Source organism: Vulpes vulpes, chromosome 8 (genome assembly GCF_048418805.1).
Source record: "Vulpes vulpes isolate BD-2025 chromosome 8, VulVul3, whole genome shotgun sequence".
In the NCBI taxonomy this organism is placed as follows: domain Eukaryota; kingdom Metazoa; phylum Chordata; class Mammalia; order Carnivora; family Canidae; genus Vulpes; species Vulpes vulpes.
This window is the reverse complement of record NC_132787.1, coordinates 94882395-94897731: the sequence shown is the minus strand read 5'-3', so window position 1 is coordinate 94897731 and position 15337 is coordinate 94882395.

Below are 15337 nucleotides of genomic sequence, written 5' to 3'. Positions count from 1 at the left end.
TCACCTCACCTATATCTTCAACCATGTATCTTCTTTCTCTGCCTCTCTCTGTCCCTTTGTGGCTCTCTGCCTTTCCTATAGACATAGATATATTAATTCATATTTATGTGTATATAGAGGTGTGTGTGTGTGTGTGTATGTGCATCAGTCAGTTTTTTTTTTTTTTTTACTTCCTTAAGAGTACATTCTTCTACTGTGCTTTGAATTTCATTCTCTCTCTTTTAACTGGCTCCTACATGTTGCCAATTTTTCATCCAACACATTTATAAAATGCTTATTATATTCCAGATACTAGTCAGCAGTGCAAATTTTCTCTTATCCTCATCAAAACCTTTCAAGGATGGCATTCCTATCAATTTTGCAGAGAAGAAAATAGTCACAACAAAGTTAAGTACAATACAGATGGTGAGTAGCAGAGCTGAGCTTTGAAACCAGGTTATTTTGACTCCAAAACACTTTTTCTTGTTTACCTTTTGTATTGTTTCTTTCCTCCATTAGAATATTGGCTCTCTGAGAGCTGGGACATATCTCTGTTGTGAAGCACTATATCCCCAAATCCTCCAATAGTGACTGGCACATAGTATATATTCAATTGATAGTAGTTGAATAAATTAATGAGTGAATAAATGAATTCCCCTTTTATGGATATGGAGGCTGAAGACTTTTTCCTTTGACCTCTTTGCTTTCTATACAGAAATCAGATGTTCCCACCCCACCCATCACAGTGTCAGTGGCTTGTGATTCTTCTTTTTCCCTTGGTACTCATTAACTTGGCTAAAATATGGCTTACTGGTTTTCATTCATAGGTTTCCTCTTGGCTTATTTCTAATTATTTCTCTTGAAATTATTCTTTCTTGAGTAACTCTGGCTTTTGCTGGAACATCCTGTGCAGAAAGCTGGAGGGGAACAATTTGGTGTATTTATCAGCCTCTATATGACCTTGTTGTTCCAAACGTCCTCAGGCCAAATCTGATTTATCTTTTGCCTCAAGGGCACATATTACCCAGGTTCCTGTATGTACTAGCTTCGTGTGGCTCAAATCAAAGTCCTTTAGCTTACAAAATCTCTGTTCAATGCACTCCCTCACCAGATTTTCTTCTAAGAGAACAAGTTGCATTTTAGGTGATAGAAATAGCTGGTAGGTATGCTTCTTCTCAAGCCTTCCCTGCTGACTACTGAGAGACATTGAGGAATTTTTCCACAGGACTGTTTTCCACCTCTTCCTTACCCCTTGCCTGACCCTAGATCTCATAACACTGATCAATAGATCGTTAAATATGCTTTTGGGGGACATCTTTATGTTGCTCGAAGTCTGCAGTTGAACATTTTCCTCTTATTATGCTCTTTCTTTGGTGCTATATTCATGAAATTAGGCAAAGCAGCTTTAAATTTTTGATCTGTAGCAGTTTTCTCCATGGAGTTTGGTGTCCCGCCCTTGCCTTCATTGCCTTTGTCGTTTTATATCTAGGAGCCAATTAATGTGAACTATAAGAAAGCTAAAATACAGATTCTCAGGCCTCACACTTGGAGATTCAGATTGCAGGTCTAAAGCTGCATCTGCAAATGCACATTTAAAAATCTCCCTAAGTGATTCTGATGTATGGCTTTTTATAACACCGTGCTGCTGAGTGTTCTTCATAGATGATGAGCAAAAGAAATGGGTCTGTTACTGCTGTCTTAGCTAGAAAGTGAATTATTACAGAGGTAGAGACTTGGCTTTATTTATTTCAGTTTTCAATATTGCTCATGAAACAATAATTAAAACATCCCATCAAAGCTTTCATGGATTTCCTGACACCTAGTTTTCTGCATAAAGAGCATACCTGGAAACTAAAGAGTTAAGTCAGTTTTCACCTAACCATAAATGAAGTGGAGGGAGAGAAAGCAGATTCTGCCCCTGGAGATTTGAAAGGACTTAAATGTTAGCACTAACATATTGAACCTAATTCTCAGCTTCAGAGGTAGTCAGGGCAATCACCCAAGAGATCAATGCTTGTTCTCCCCTGGGGACAGACGGACTCCTGCCTTTCCTATTCCATACCTGAAACCTCATTTCTGACCAACTGTCCAAGACAGAGAATAGTTGTTGTTTTTCTTCTTCTTCTTCTTTTTCTGTGAAAAATTCATTTAGGACATAACATCATAATTTTCCACCCCCACTCGTTTTTCTTCTTTTTGTGAAAATCAATAACCTATAGAACTGGATTTTATGAAGGCTGAAGCAGTTAGAAGAAAATAAAGGAATGAATCTTTTGGCTCATCATATTTCACACACCCACCTGCTTACTGCCTTTGTGCCGGCCAGAAGAGACCAGGGAACACCTAGGTATGGATGCCATGTGTCTGGGCAAAGTGGGCAGCAAAATGGAAAGGAAGTATTCTCATTACACAGAAGTAGAGAAAGAGACAGACACACACACACACACATACACACAGAGGAAGAGAGAAAAATAAGCACACATGAGAAAGAGAGGGAGGGAGAGAAGGGAAAGAGGAAGGAAGGAAGGAGCAGCATGAACTTGAATGCCTAAATTTGGGTATGGCACTGGTTTCATGAGTAGAAGGCAACTATTAAATATATGTTGACTGCTAACTGATTTAACAAATGAATTAATAAATGAATACAGGAATGAACATTTAGTAGCAAATGAGACCATTCAGGTTAGGAAGATATTAGAAACATACTAGAAGTTTCTTTCATGGTAATGGAATCAGGACAAATTCTACCTTTCCAATCATAGGGTATCATGATCTAAATAGTACTGAAGGTTGCTTAACTTGATAGCAATATGTAGGGTATGTTAGACTAGGAGACAATAGTTATAAGCAGTCCCATTTGGCAAAGAGTATCATGCTCTAGGAATGTGATGAAGGTCAGGCCTGGGATAAGGACAGTGTTAATGGGGAGAAGTAGGCAGTAAGTAAAAAAAAAAAAAAAAAAAAAAGAGAGACTTTAGAAAAAGATTAGACCGTGGGGTGAAAGACAAAGAATAATCTTGGGGGAAGACACTTGCAATTCAAGAAATAATCTTCTCTAGGTTAAGTTTTCCATGCAGTTAATTGCTACCTTCTTTGGATTTTCACTATAATGTGTGCATGCTTTTCTTGTAGAGTTTGCATTGTATGATTTATTGCTACTTACTTGTTCTTATCTTTCTTTTTGCTGGATTGCTAGCTTGGATTGCTAGCTTCTTTGGAAAAGACATTTACTCCCAAGCCAGTGGGAATCAGTGCACTGGTTCCAGGTATGGGTTCTAGGAACCTGGGAGAATTGTCAATGATTAGGGAGACGACTTGTCTGGTGTCATTGTTTTAAAAGGGAAAAGCCAAGACATAAATTCCAAGGGTAAGCTAGGCTTTACAGCTAAGTATTATGATCCAATAGATGAACTGCCTATAATGTCAGGGCACAAAGGCATGAGGCCACAGGGCAGAGCAAAAATCAGAGACACATTGAATATATGATAGAAGGGCTACACAAGTAAGGAGGATAATAATAATGATGGTGATAACATTAGAGTATCTCCTATGCACTAACACCATGATAAACGCTTTAACTTGTTCATCTTTACCTCAACACTAAGCAGGATATATTAAAAATAAGAAGGCCCAAATAATAACTTTCATTTTACCATTGTTTATCTCCTTTCTCTCTGTGAGTCCATTAAAGTTACAACAGACATTTAAAAAACTGTATTATCTTAGGAAAACAAAGTGAATAAAAGAGAATGCAACCAGGTGTAAAACTTTCTGCATTTTTGCAGAGGTTGGAAGAATGAATACTGACTTAGCTGAAGAGAAGAAGTTTTAATCCAGGGTGCCTGTGTGGCTCACTTGGTTAAGCATCTGCCTTTGGCTCAGGTTATGATCTCAGGGTACTGGGATCAAGCCCTATGTCTGGCTCTGCTCAGTGGGGAGTCTGCTTCTCTCACTCTCCCTCTGTGCTCTCCCTTTTTTTTCTTTCTCAAATAAATGAATAAAATCTTTAAAAAAATGATGAAGAAGTTATTATCTAAGTGGCTATAACTCCACAAATCTCTGCCTTTCCCTGATGGTCTCTGACCTTCCCTGAAGGGGAAAGAATCTTTTATAAGTGGTGGTGAAACCCTGGGTGGGGAAATGACAGAAACTTGGCCTAGATAAAAAGAAACACCTTCTGTGCTACTACCTGCCCTTCTTTCCTTCTCCAAACCCCTACCAACTATCTGGTGCTCTTAGGCTGCTTCCAGGATCTCCATTACGGCCTCTACTCTAAATCAATGACATGTTTATAATTTGACATTTATAATAGGAATCCATGGTTCTAGTCTTTTACAGATATGATTAAGTTAGGTTTATGAAAATGATTATTTTATAAGAGACATTGCCTTTAGATATTTCTCCTCACATACCTGTGATTTTGTACATTTTGATATGATCTTCAGTTTTAAAGAATGAGGCAGAAGCTTCAGGTCCAATGACTATCTAGTGTAGAGCAGGAAAAAAAAAAAAAACACTGGATCATGTTGGCACATGATTACAATAACAATAATAGCAGTCATATGATGGGAGTAAACTTGGAGAGAAGTGTCAAACACTTCATCTCTCCCATCTCAGTTCTAGGCTCCTGAAAGCAGAATGTTTTGAATGGTAGGGTATTACATCATGATTCTCTCTTTTCTCCCTCATTCAGCAACTGTGCTAGTTTTGGGCCTTTGAAGAAAACTAGCCCTCAGACTTTGAGATTAGTCACAATAGTTTTAACAAGGGTAAAATAGAAAGGGATAAATCATGTATCTTACCTCTTATCTGGCATACCAAATTTTGTTAATTTATGATGGTTGTTCTATATTTGTCACTAACAGACAAACGATCTAGAACAGACAATTGGCAATATCAAAATATTATACCCCTCCCACTAACCCCAAAAAGGTAGTGTTGAGGAAGATAAAGACTTCTCAGAAGAGAAAAAGTTTAGATCCATCTTTCCTCCACCAACAATGTTCCTCTATCTATCTCCACCATCATTATTCAGTGATTACAGTCCAGGTTTGACAGCATAATATAAGCAATGACATGAATTAGGAAGTTACTGAAAATGAAAAACCTTCAGGTAAATGTCTCTGAGTCAAGATACTTTAGTTGTCTTCATAAGACAAAGTTTTAAAAGCCAGAAATTTAAAAAATAAAAATAGTACCTAAATCATATATTTTCTCATCCCAAGGGAGCCTCATTTGTCATCTGGTTTCACCTTCTCCCATCATCCCTGACAGGTCATCATCTTGCCTCATCAGAGTGTCTTCCAGTGAGGAGAGAATTGACCTCAATAAGTGGATACAGTGGAGATGGCTTGAAAGTCCACGACACTTCAGTTCTCTTCTCTTACTATAGAATGTATCCATTAATTAATTGAGCAGAGCTGATTAAGTGCTTCCTGCATGCCAGAGGTTTTTATTGGCATTATGAGAGAAGAAGCTACACATCTATCCATTCTTACGGGTTTCAGCTAATTATTGATTCAGCAGCATCAGCATTTGGAACTCTTCCTATCTAAATCTACATCTACTGTTTTGCACCAGGTTCTTGATGCTCTTTATCTCCAAAGGGACCTCAGAACCTGGAGTCTTATCACCAGCCATGAGACTAAAGTAATTCCAGGCACAATGCTTGTTGAGACACACTCATTAAACAAATGCAGAAAACAGGAGTATGCAGAATGATTTAATATGAGCTAATTTACAGATAGTCTCTGCTTTCTAGAGGTTAATTATCTAGAAGAATTCACAGTAACAAACATTAACTACCAAAAGGAAGGCATACCCAATGTATAATAGGTCCACACAAAAAAACAAGTCAATCCTTGGACAAGGGAATCTTCGAGGGAGAGATAATATTTGGAAGTCATGACTGCTAACAAGAATCTGAACCTTTGTGTGAACTTGAAACCCCAGCTTCTCTTCTTTTAAAATGGATACAGATCCACCTTCCTTTTTTACCTCACTCATTGATTCTATGAACAGGATGGAGAGGTAAATTAAGAAAGTGGCAACCCACAAGATTCAAAGGCAGTTTAGATGCCAACAAAGCAGAAAGTCTTTACATAGCACAATATACACACAGGATTGGCAACTAAATGTAGTAGAGACTGAAAATATAAATCTTCCAGAGTATTATCTTAGAAATCCTTGGATATTTGCCTGTTCATGCAGAATCAGTAGAGAGATATTGATTATAGCCCTAACCTTGAATATGCCACATGCATTCCTGTCTCTCCCCAGAGATGACCTCATCAGAGCCAGAATAATGGTAGTTATGATCTGTGGCAACAATTCTATAAACACAATGCTCTGTAATTCTGGGGTGCATTTCAGAGCCCCTGAGATTACTATACTCATCAAAGCAAAGGAACTGTACTGTGGGTGACCAAATAATCCAGTTTTCCTAGGATAATTCCAGTTTCTAGTATTTTTCACTCTCAAAAATGTCCTTATTTAGACTATTAACTATATGGGAACTCTTAACTATTCCCTTCTTTCTAAAGGACATGCAGAGGTGAGCCACAGACATCTATTTTCCTGCAGCAGACTTCCAAGTAAACCAGAAGGATAGCTTGAAGTACTCTTGTGGAGAACACAAAAACTGTTTAGAAACTGTACCAGAGACAAAAGGCCCTACCATGCTTTGCAAATAAGATTTCGTCAATTTAATCTGATCTCATTCTAGCTTAATACTTGACCTCACTTACATTTTTGTTGTTGTCTATTTGCTTTATCAAATTATCAGCTATCTCAAGGTTAAATTAGAAGTTTCTGGAAGGCAACAACCCATGTGACATAATCAAGATAGTGCTAATTTAGGAGCAGGCATATGTACCTCATTAATACTTTATAAGGAATCCACAACAATTGTTCCAACTGACTGAAAATTCTGTGAGTAGTCCTAATTTTATAAGTAAGAAAACTGAATCCCTGGTCCTGTTAGCTGGTATTGAATTGATGGTTCCAGGATTTAACCAGGTGCTCTAAAGACAAATTCCAATCTCTGTTACCAGACTGCACCTCAGTTTTTGTTGCTAATGATTCTTATTACAACAATCATTGCATAGCAGATGCAGAGTGGGACCAGGAGACTTATTAGGCACTTTGGAAGCTTTTAAATGATCTCATAGCTTCTTCCATTGCCAACCTCTAATTCTCATGCAGGTTCCTACACTGCCAGTCACTGAATCTAGCCTGGAAGTATCTTCCTTCAACAGCCCCTTACTCTCCACGTGTTATTCAGGTCCTCACCTCCCCCAGGATGCCCTCTTTGATGCCTTAGATCCATGAAGATTTCTTTCTTTTCTGAGCTCTTATATCAGTGACTTATAGAATCTTCATTTGGAGTTTCAGTTGTTGACTACCTTTACATGACTGATTCTTATTTCCATAGTATTTTGTTAACTCACTCTGAACAGAGATTGTATTTGCTCATTGCTGTAACTGCAGCTCCTTTTCTCCCACTCACCCTCATACCATAGGCCAGGACTCAGAGACATGGCAAGCAGAGTAGACACAGACACAACAATGTACAACATGAGGGTGACTGAATCCTCTTGGGAAACCCTGGCAGTATTGCCTCTTACTGTAAAACTGACTCCAGAATAAGACCAGGCTACCTCATGGGTAGTAAAAGGAATAAATCAGGCTCAGGGACCCACCACCTGCCCTTTGACCTCCCTGTTCCCTTACATATCTGGGGTCCAAAGGGCTTTTACCCAAGGCAGTTGGAAGGAGGCAAGCCTGAACAGATCTCTGCATGGAAACCTCTTTCCCTAAGGCTGGAATGTGTTAATAACTGTGACAATTTCTGACTTCTGATGTGTTCAAATCTGTAACCATCAAATGGACTAAGCCTCATTTGTGGCAGTAGTATTCATCCTTGTGGGGTTTTACTATCAATCATGACAGACTCTACCATTTAAAACCTGTTAATTTAACTTATATTTCAAAATGTTGGAGAAATCTCAGAGGGAGACATAGGGGCAGGCACACAATTATAAAAATCTGTTACACCATTAGAAAGAAAGAGAAGGAAAAGAAAGAAAGAAAGAAAGAAAGAAAGAAAGAAAGAAAGAAAGAAAGAAAGAATTACCTTTTCACTGGCAGTTTCTTCTGTTCTGATATTCTTTCCCCAAAAATGTCCATGGGCTAAACCCCTCACCTCTGTCAAGTCTTGGCTTAAATGTTATCTTCACAAGAAGACCTACCTTAACCGTTAGAATTAAAATCGTTATTTCCTCACCTTGCTAGTTATCCCTGAACTCTTTCCTTCCTCTTTACCCTGATCCTTTTTCTAACATCTTATAAAATACATTTATTTATTCCATGTATTATTTAGTGTATGTCCCCTCACTATGTAAACTCTATGTGGTTGGCAATTTTTTATTGCTTTTGTTCACTCATGCATTACAGATGTGTAGGATAGTGCCAGGCACTTAGGAGATACTCAGGAAATTGTTTTCATAGAATATAAAAGAATGAATAGACGCTGTATCCTTACCAAACCCTGGATAATTCAAGAATGGCTCACCTAGAGATAATGCAACCAGAGAAGTGTCAAAAGACTTCCAAGGACACAGAACTATCTGGGTATATACAAATGAGGCCAGACACATGGTTTCTAAGACTGGATGTCAGAATCCTCTCTGCAGTATTGGACCCCCATTGGGATCTTTGTTGACACAAGCTTTGAATAAGCTGGAGGCATACTAGTACTTCCACCTTCTAAAGACCCAAGAGTCTGAGAAATTAAACTTGAAAAGATACATATCATCCCTCACTCACCTCTTGGCACTTAGATGCTAACTTCCATCTTCCTAGCATTGCACTCAGCACTTTAGTAAGGAAAAACAAGGAGCAAAATACAGCAAGGTATCTACAGTCAGGACCCAGGAGACAAAAAAAAAAAAAAAAAAAGAATAATGAGAATGGTAAGAATCAAAGAAATGATAGGACTAATACACAGAATATAAGCATTCACTAAAACTCCATTATGATTCAAGCTCCATTCTGGGTATTAGAAATATGATGATGACAACATAAGATTTCAGCTGGGATTTGGGAAGGGGTCACAAATTCATCACTAAAATACAATGCAACAGGTGCTATAAGATTTGCATATAGAAAGTGGTTTGGGAACACAGAGACAACAGTGAATAATTTCCCCATAAATGTAGGGAAAGCTGAAATGACAAGGTAATATTTTGTTTTGGTCTTGAAGGACAAATTGGAGTTTGCCAGAAGAGGAAGGTGTACATTTCAGGAAGAAAAAAAAATAAGTGAGGGCAAACGTAGATATCAGGCTAATCAGGATTCCCTGCATTTCGGAAAGGCAAGACCCTATAGTGCTATTTCTTTACTCACTGTGCCAGGGTATGTCTGGTCCCCTCAAACTCTCTCCCAATGCATTGGACAGTGCCTGCCTCATAAGATACTTTTTTTTTTTCTCTAAAGGTTTTATGTATTTATTCATGAGAGACACAGAGGCAGAGACATAGGCAGAGGGAAAAGCGGGCTCCATGCCGGGAGCCTGAGGTGGGACTCGATCCTGGGTCTCCAGGATCATGCCCTGTGCCAAAGGCAGCACTAAACCACTGGGCCACCGGGGCTGCCCCATAAAATACTTTCAAGTATAAACTGAGTAAATGCTTAAAAGAATGAAAACAATCAGGGTCTAGCCAGCCTACTAATCAAGGCTTCCAACCTATTTCCTTATTTTTAACAAAAAGGCTGATATTTTTAAAGACCAGCTCTTGCAGTTCAAGGTCTAATGGGACTCTGCTCTGATTTTGTCAGTAATACTTTCCACTATGAAGGCGATGATTAAACCCTGTGACCAGGAGTCACATGATGCCTTTGACCCTGGTGTGCCTAACACAAGTTTGAGCTGGCAGTGGTCATTTAGAAAATAGTACCAAGGGAGAACAGTACAGAGAGGCATTCAGAGAGTCAGACAGGCTGCTCAAAGCCTTTCCCTGCCGGCTACTAGCATGTGATCTTGGACAACTACTTAATAGCTCTATTACTCTATTTATAAAATATGAATACAAGGATCTAGGTCTTAGTGTTGTTATAAGACCCAAATAAATTAGCACTATACAAAATCTCTGAACAGTACCTGATACAAAATAGGCACTTGGTAATACTTAGATGCTGTTATTAAGAGTTGCTATGACACTGATTTTCGTGATTCCTCCCCTACAGTGCTGCTCTGTCACACTGCTCAGACAGATTTGGCAGATAGAAGGAGCTGTATACCAGGAGTTAGGAGGCCTAGGTCCAAGTCTTGGCTCTGCCCAAACTAGCTGTCTCATCTAAGGCAAATAACTTTCTCCTCTGAGTCTCAGTTTCTTAAGAGGGCTATGGTTAGCCTCAGATATAACTATAGAGATAAAAGAACTGGAGACACATTGTCAGAAGATCTTTTGGGTTTCCAGTTTCTCCTTGTTTTAGAGATGGACACCACCAGCATATTGATAAAAGTTTCCCAGGGGACTGGTGCTTCTTCACAACTGGTTAAGAAGTAAGCACAGAGAGAAAATATGGATTCTGAGAGGAAAACCTGACCCTGTGCCCAGCAAACAATGTGTGTGGGTTGCATTGCTAGCCCCCACTGTTGCGGTTCAAGTACAGCTTGGGCCAGCAGGTGCAAGTGAAAGCAAACCTCTGTGTTCCTGGCATGGTGCTAAATAGAGGGAAAACTTCCTCCCTGCAGCAAGTGCAATGTTGTGGGGACACAGAAGTTCCAGTTTCTATTTTCCCCCCATCGTCACACTTAGGTTACTGAACTACAATTGCAGGATTTCCTTACCTGTGTTTCCTACCAGAGCATGAGCTCATGAAGGGCACTGATTGGTTATTATTTGTGTCTCTATTCATAGCATTTCACAACGTGCCTGGAACAACAAATATTTGTTGAATGAATAAAGCAATAAAGGTTGTAATAGTACCAACAAGAACAAAAAAATAATAATAATAACCAATGCATTTGCTATGTTTTTACTCATTGAAGGCAGTGTGTAAAGTGCCATATATACATTATTCCAATTAATCCTCTGAGCAGGACCACAAGGGAGGTATTCCTATCCCTATTTCATGGACAAGAAAACAGAGGTTCAGAAAGAATGAGAAACACAAACAAGTTTACACAGCCAACAACCAGAAGAACCAAGATTCACATGGATGTCTGCCTGAATCCAAAGCACTGGTATAACTAGGGGTGAGATATTCAGCACATGAATGGACTTATCAGAGACCCCCAACCTAGAGCTAACCTCAAACTGAACCTGGATTCCATAATTTTCTCCTTCTCCACCTATTTTTTTTTTAAGTAAAACACGTATCCTTAAAATTTTGAATTCCTCGTTTTCATAGCACTAAGTCTAGTGCTTGGTTGAGTTGGCAAGTCCATGATACAACAGCACTAATAAAACCATTGACAATCATCTCCAGGAGTCCAGAGCATGTATGCCTATAGGGGAGGGGCGGAGGGACTTCCAGCTCTAAAACATCAGTACAGGTGTTTTGCTCTTTCAAAATGATTGTTCTTCAAAAAATTCACTCTAACTGAATCTCATTTTACCATCATATTGCAAGTTAGAGTTTAACTGAAGTTGTATGCAATGCTCAGTCAAGTCTACTCTGGTGGGAAGCCTGACTTTTATCCTAAAGCCAAAGGTACTTGTTCTATTCGTTAGCTGAACATCATACAAAAATGGGGCTCTTCAAAGGGCTGATTTGTTTCTTAGGTGCCTGATAATTGCAGACGTCGGAAATTTTGGAACATGATAAAACTCTACTGACATTATGGATGAATTTAATCTGGTGATGATTGATTTGATTAATCCCAAGTGAGGCTGGAGGAAGAAAGAAAGAGAGCAATATGATTCATTTAAAAACACTTTTCAGAAAAGAACTTATTCAGGACAATTTATTCGCATAGTCACATCATAATTTGAAAACATAATAAAAAAATAAGAATTGTTATTTCTTGGGGGCCATTGTTTCCATTATTGTTTTCGTGTATATTGAATATGGGTTAAGGGAATGACAGCCCTGGAGAATTAAGACACATGGGGTCTCAGAGACTAGGAACAGAGATATAGCAGAAGAACCAGGAATAAAAGGAATCAGAAAGGACCCTAGGGATAGTCTCCCAAGTCTCTTCACCCCAGTAACCATACTATTGAGCATAAGGTGAAAGAGTCTCTGCCATGTGGCCATATTCAGGCTATAGAGTACTGGTTTCCCCAGGCTTATGAAGATTAGCTGAAGAAAACCTGGATATTTAAGAGATAGTATGTCTAAGGGACCTAGCAGCAAAACAGGTGAAGTATCAATAACTCTAGGAGTATTACTGGAGACAGCTACAACGTGGAAAAGCTGCACATCAACAAAAGGCTTACAGGTCATAAGGGACAAATTCAGATGAAGGGAAATAGAAACTGAAATCTCAAAGATGAGCAGTATCAGCATGCCAGCTGCCCATGATGGCACAACTTTAGACTGGAGCTCCAGGTTCAAATCCACAAGCCACTATTACTTTCTCAGGGCTTGGCATGAGATAAGCATTGAGAATAAAAAAGTGGACTACACAGATATATTCCTGTGTCTTCTGAAGTTTATATTGTAGTAGAGGAGAAAGAAGATGCAAAACCAGCATAGATATCATTGCAGGCTGGGCTAAGTGACCCACAGCATGTTATTTAGTTCTCTTGTGTCCCTTTCCTCAATATTCTGAAATATGAAAATAATAAATGTCCACCTTGCCTAGATTACAGTGTAGGGTGAGAATGAAATGAAAGAGCTCCTGAGAAACATTAGTAATTCCATTCAAGTAAGATGTTACTTCATTGTTTTGAATTGCTTTGAACAGGATGTTAAGGAATTATGATAATTAACATAATAGGAAAGATTAATGTGGATATTGGCTCAGAATGTGAAGGATGCCTACAACCATTGAGAGAGAGATAGAGAGAGAGAAACTGGAATCAAGTGGAGAAATCAGGCATTTAAAAAGGGTGGGAAATGACTCAGCTAGGACCAGTGGCCAAATTTGTAAAGCAACATATGCTCCTTTCCACGAAAGAACTGTTAGTTTTAGAACCTGAGTCTCCCTGTACCAGTGGGAGATGACTGAAGAAAACACTTTATGAGCTGGCCAGACATTCAATATTGAGGACTAGTGTTCTCAGGAATCCATCACAGATGGATTTTTATCAATCTGAGATATCAGAGTTCAGTGGAGAAGATAGAGATGAAAAGAAGATAAGAAAACAAGAAAGGAAGCTCATGAATGTCAAAGAGGAATGCAAGGCTGAAAGAAGGGCCAGAGACAGGGGGAGGGGAGAGAGAGACTGGAAGAAAGAGAGAGATGAAGGGAGAGTGTAAACAAGAGAGAGAGAGAGAGAAAGAGAGATAGAAATAAGGGCTAGGGACAAGGCAATACCTACAAAGAATAGTTCTGTGGCAAGATAGTCACTACAAAGGGGTTTAGAAGAGTAAGAAAATGATGGAGATGCAGGAGAGTATTAAGTGTGGTTTTCTGCAGAAAATACTTGCAAGGTTAAAGGTTAGACCTCTGTAAACCACCCAGCATAACCTTTGGTCCAGAACAGGCACAGGTTCAGTGTTAGTGTCATTGTATTTTCCCTTGCCTTGACTACCATGAACACATTACAAGCAGGTATTATCCCTCATGTTTTGGAGTGTATCACAATGTCTTTACTACTGCTACATAAATGCTTGGTGATTAGGAAAAGTTTTGGTTTTTTGGTGTGGCTTTTTTTTTTTTTTTTTTTTTTTTTTTACATTTCCATAGCCAAACTTCCCTGTCAGGTAGCAGAAGTCTAAAAGTGGGGCACATCTGAGGGCAACAATAATTCCAAAGCACCTCAAAAGAGAGCAGGTAGGAATATAATGTTTTTATATGCTGAAGGAAGTAGAAGCTGAGGTATTCTTGGATATTTTACTAAAAGAAGTGGAAATAAAGTTTGTTAAAATGAGGTGATGGTGCTTACAGGAATGGACAGGTATGTAGAAATAGACCAAAATATATCAGGCTGTTCACTTAAGCTTCGTGCATTTTTCAGACCTTATTGTAAGTAATGGTTACTCCAATTAAAAACATGTTTTAGGGATCCCTGGGTGGATCAGCAGTTTAGCGCCTGCCTTTGGCCTAGGGGGAGATCCTGGAGTCCCGGGATCGAGTCCCACATCGGGCTCCTGGCATGGAGCCTGCTCCTTCCTCCTCCTGTGTCTCTGCCTCTCTCTCTCTATGTCTATCATAAATAAATAAATAAATAAATAAATAAATAAATAAATAAATAAATAAATCTATCTTAAAAAAAAAAAAACCTGCAGTTTAAAAAAACAAAACAAAACCTGTTTTAGAAGGAATATAGTAGGTCAATGCACCTTCTGAATTCCACAGAACAAACACACTGGGTTACTGCCTCTAGTGGCCAATAGCAGAGCTAGGATAGGCCTTGTACTGGCTGTTCCATAGACACTACAGTTTATGTTAGTAGTGAAGGGGTCTTCTAGAAAGACTGAGCATGGGACCAATGGCTGTGCACTCAGGACCCCAAAGATTCTGAGGAAAGGAGGATGAACACCCTCATTCCTTGAGGGCTTTCTACCAGGTCTTGGAGAGGTTAATTTTCCCAAGGGAGCCATGTGCCATGAGAAAGAGAAGACAGTGGTTATACCATAAAACTCTTCTCATCCTAAACCAGAATACTATGTGTTTCTTTACTTTCTACATTTCTAATTTGGGTGTTTTCCTGAGATTCTCATGGTGGTCAGAAGCAGCTTTTCACAGAAAGAGGTTTGATCTAGACCATGGTTCCTAGTATTATGGAGAAAAGCAAACCCTTTCCCCTAGATTTGAATTTCTCTGTCATAGCCATTCCCCAGAGCAACTGCCCCATTACTGACTAGATGAAAAATACCATTTCTATAGGAAAACACAGAGTGGAAGCTTGAGAGTAGGAGCGGTAGTTTCAACTCAGTCCCCATGCATAACTTCCATTAGCAGTAATGTCTGTGATGTGTGCAAGCTGAGGGAATACTCCACTTTATTAAGAGGAAATGATATATATAGTTACTTATGGGGTAAAGTCAAATAGCAGAATTGCTATTTGTCTATAGGAACTCTTTCTTATTAGTGTCATATAAATGCAAGTAGATACTTAAAAAGATTGATAATGCATGGGCCAGGTATAGCCACATCATTAGAATGACTAAAAGCCAATTTTTAAAAACAGATAGGTATGATTTTCTCCAACATTTTGTGATAAGAATATTCCAATTCTAG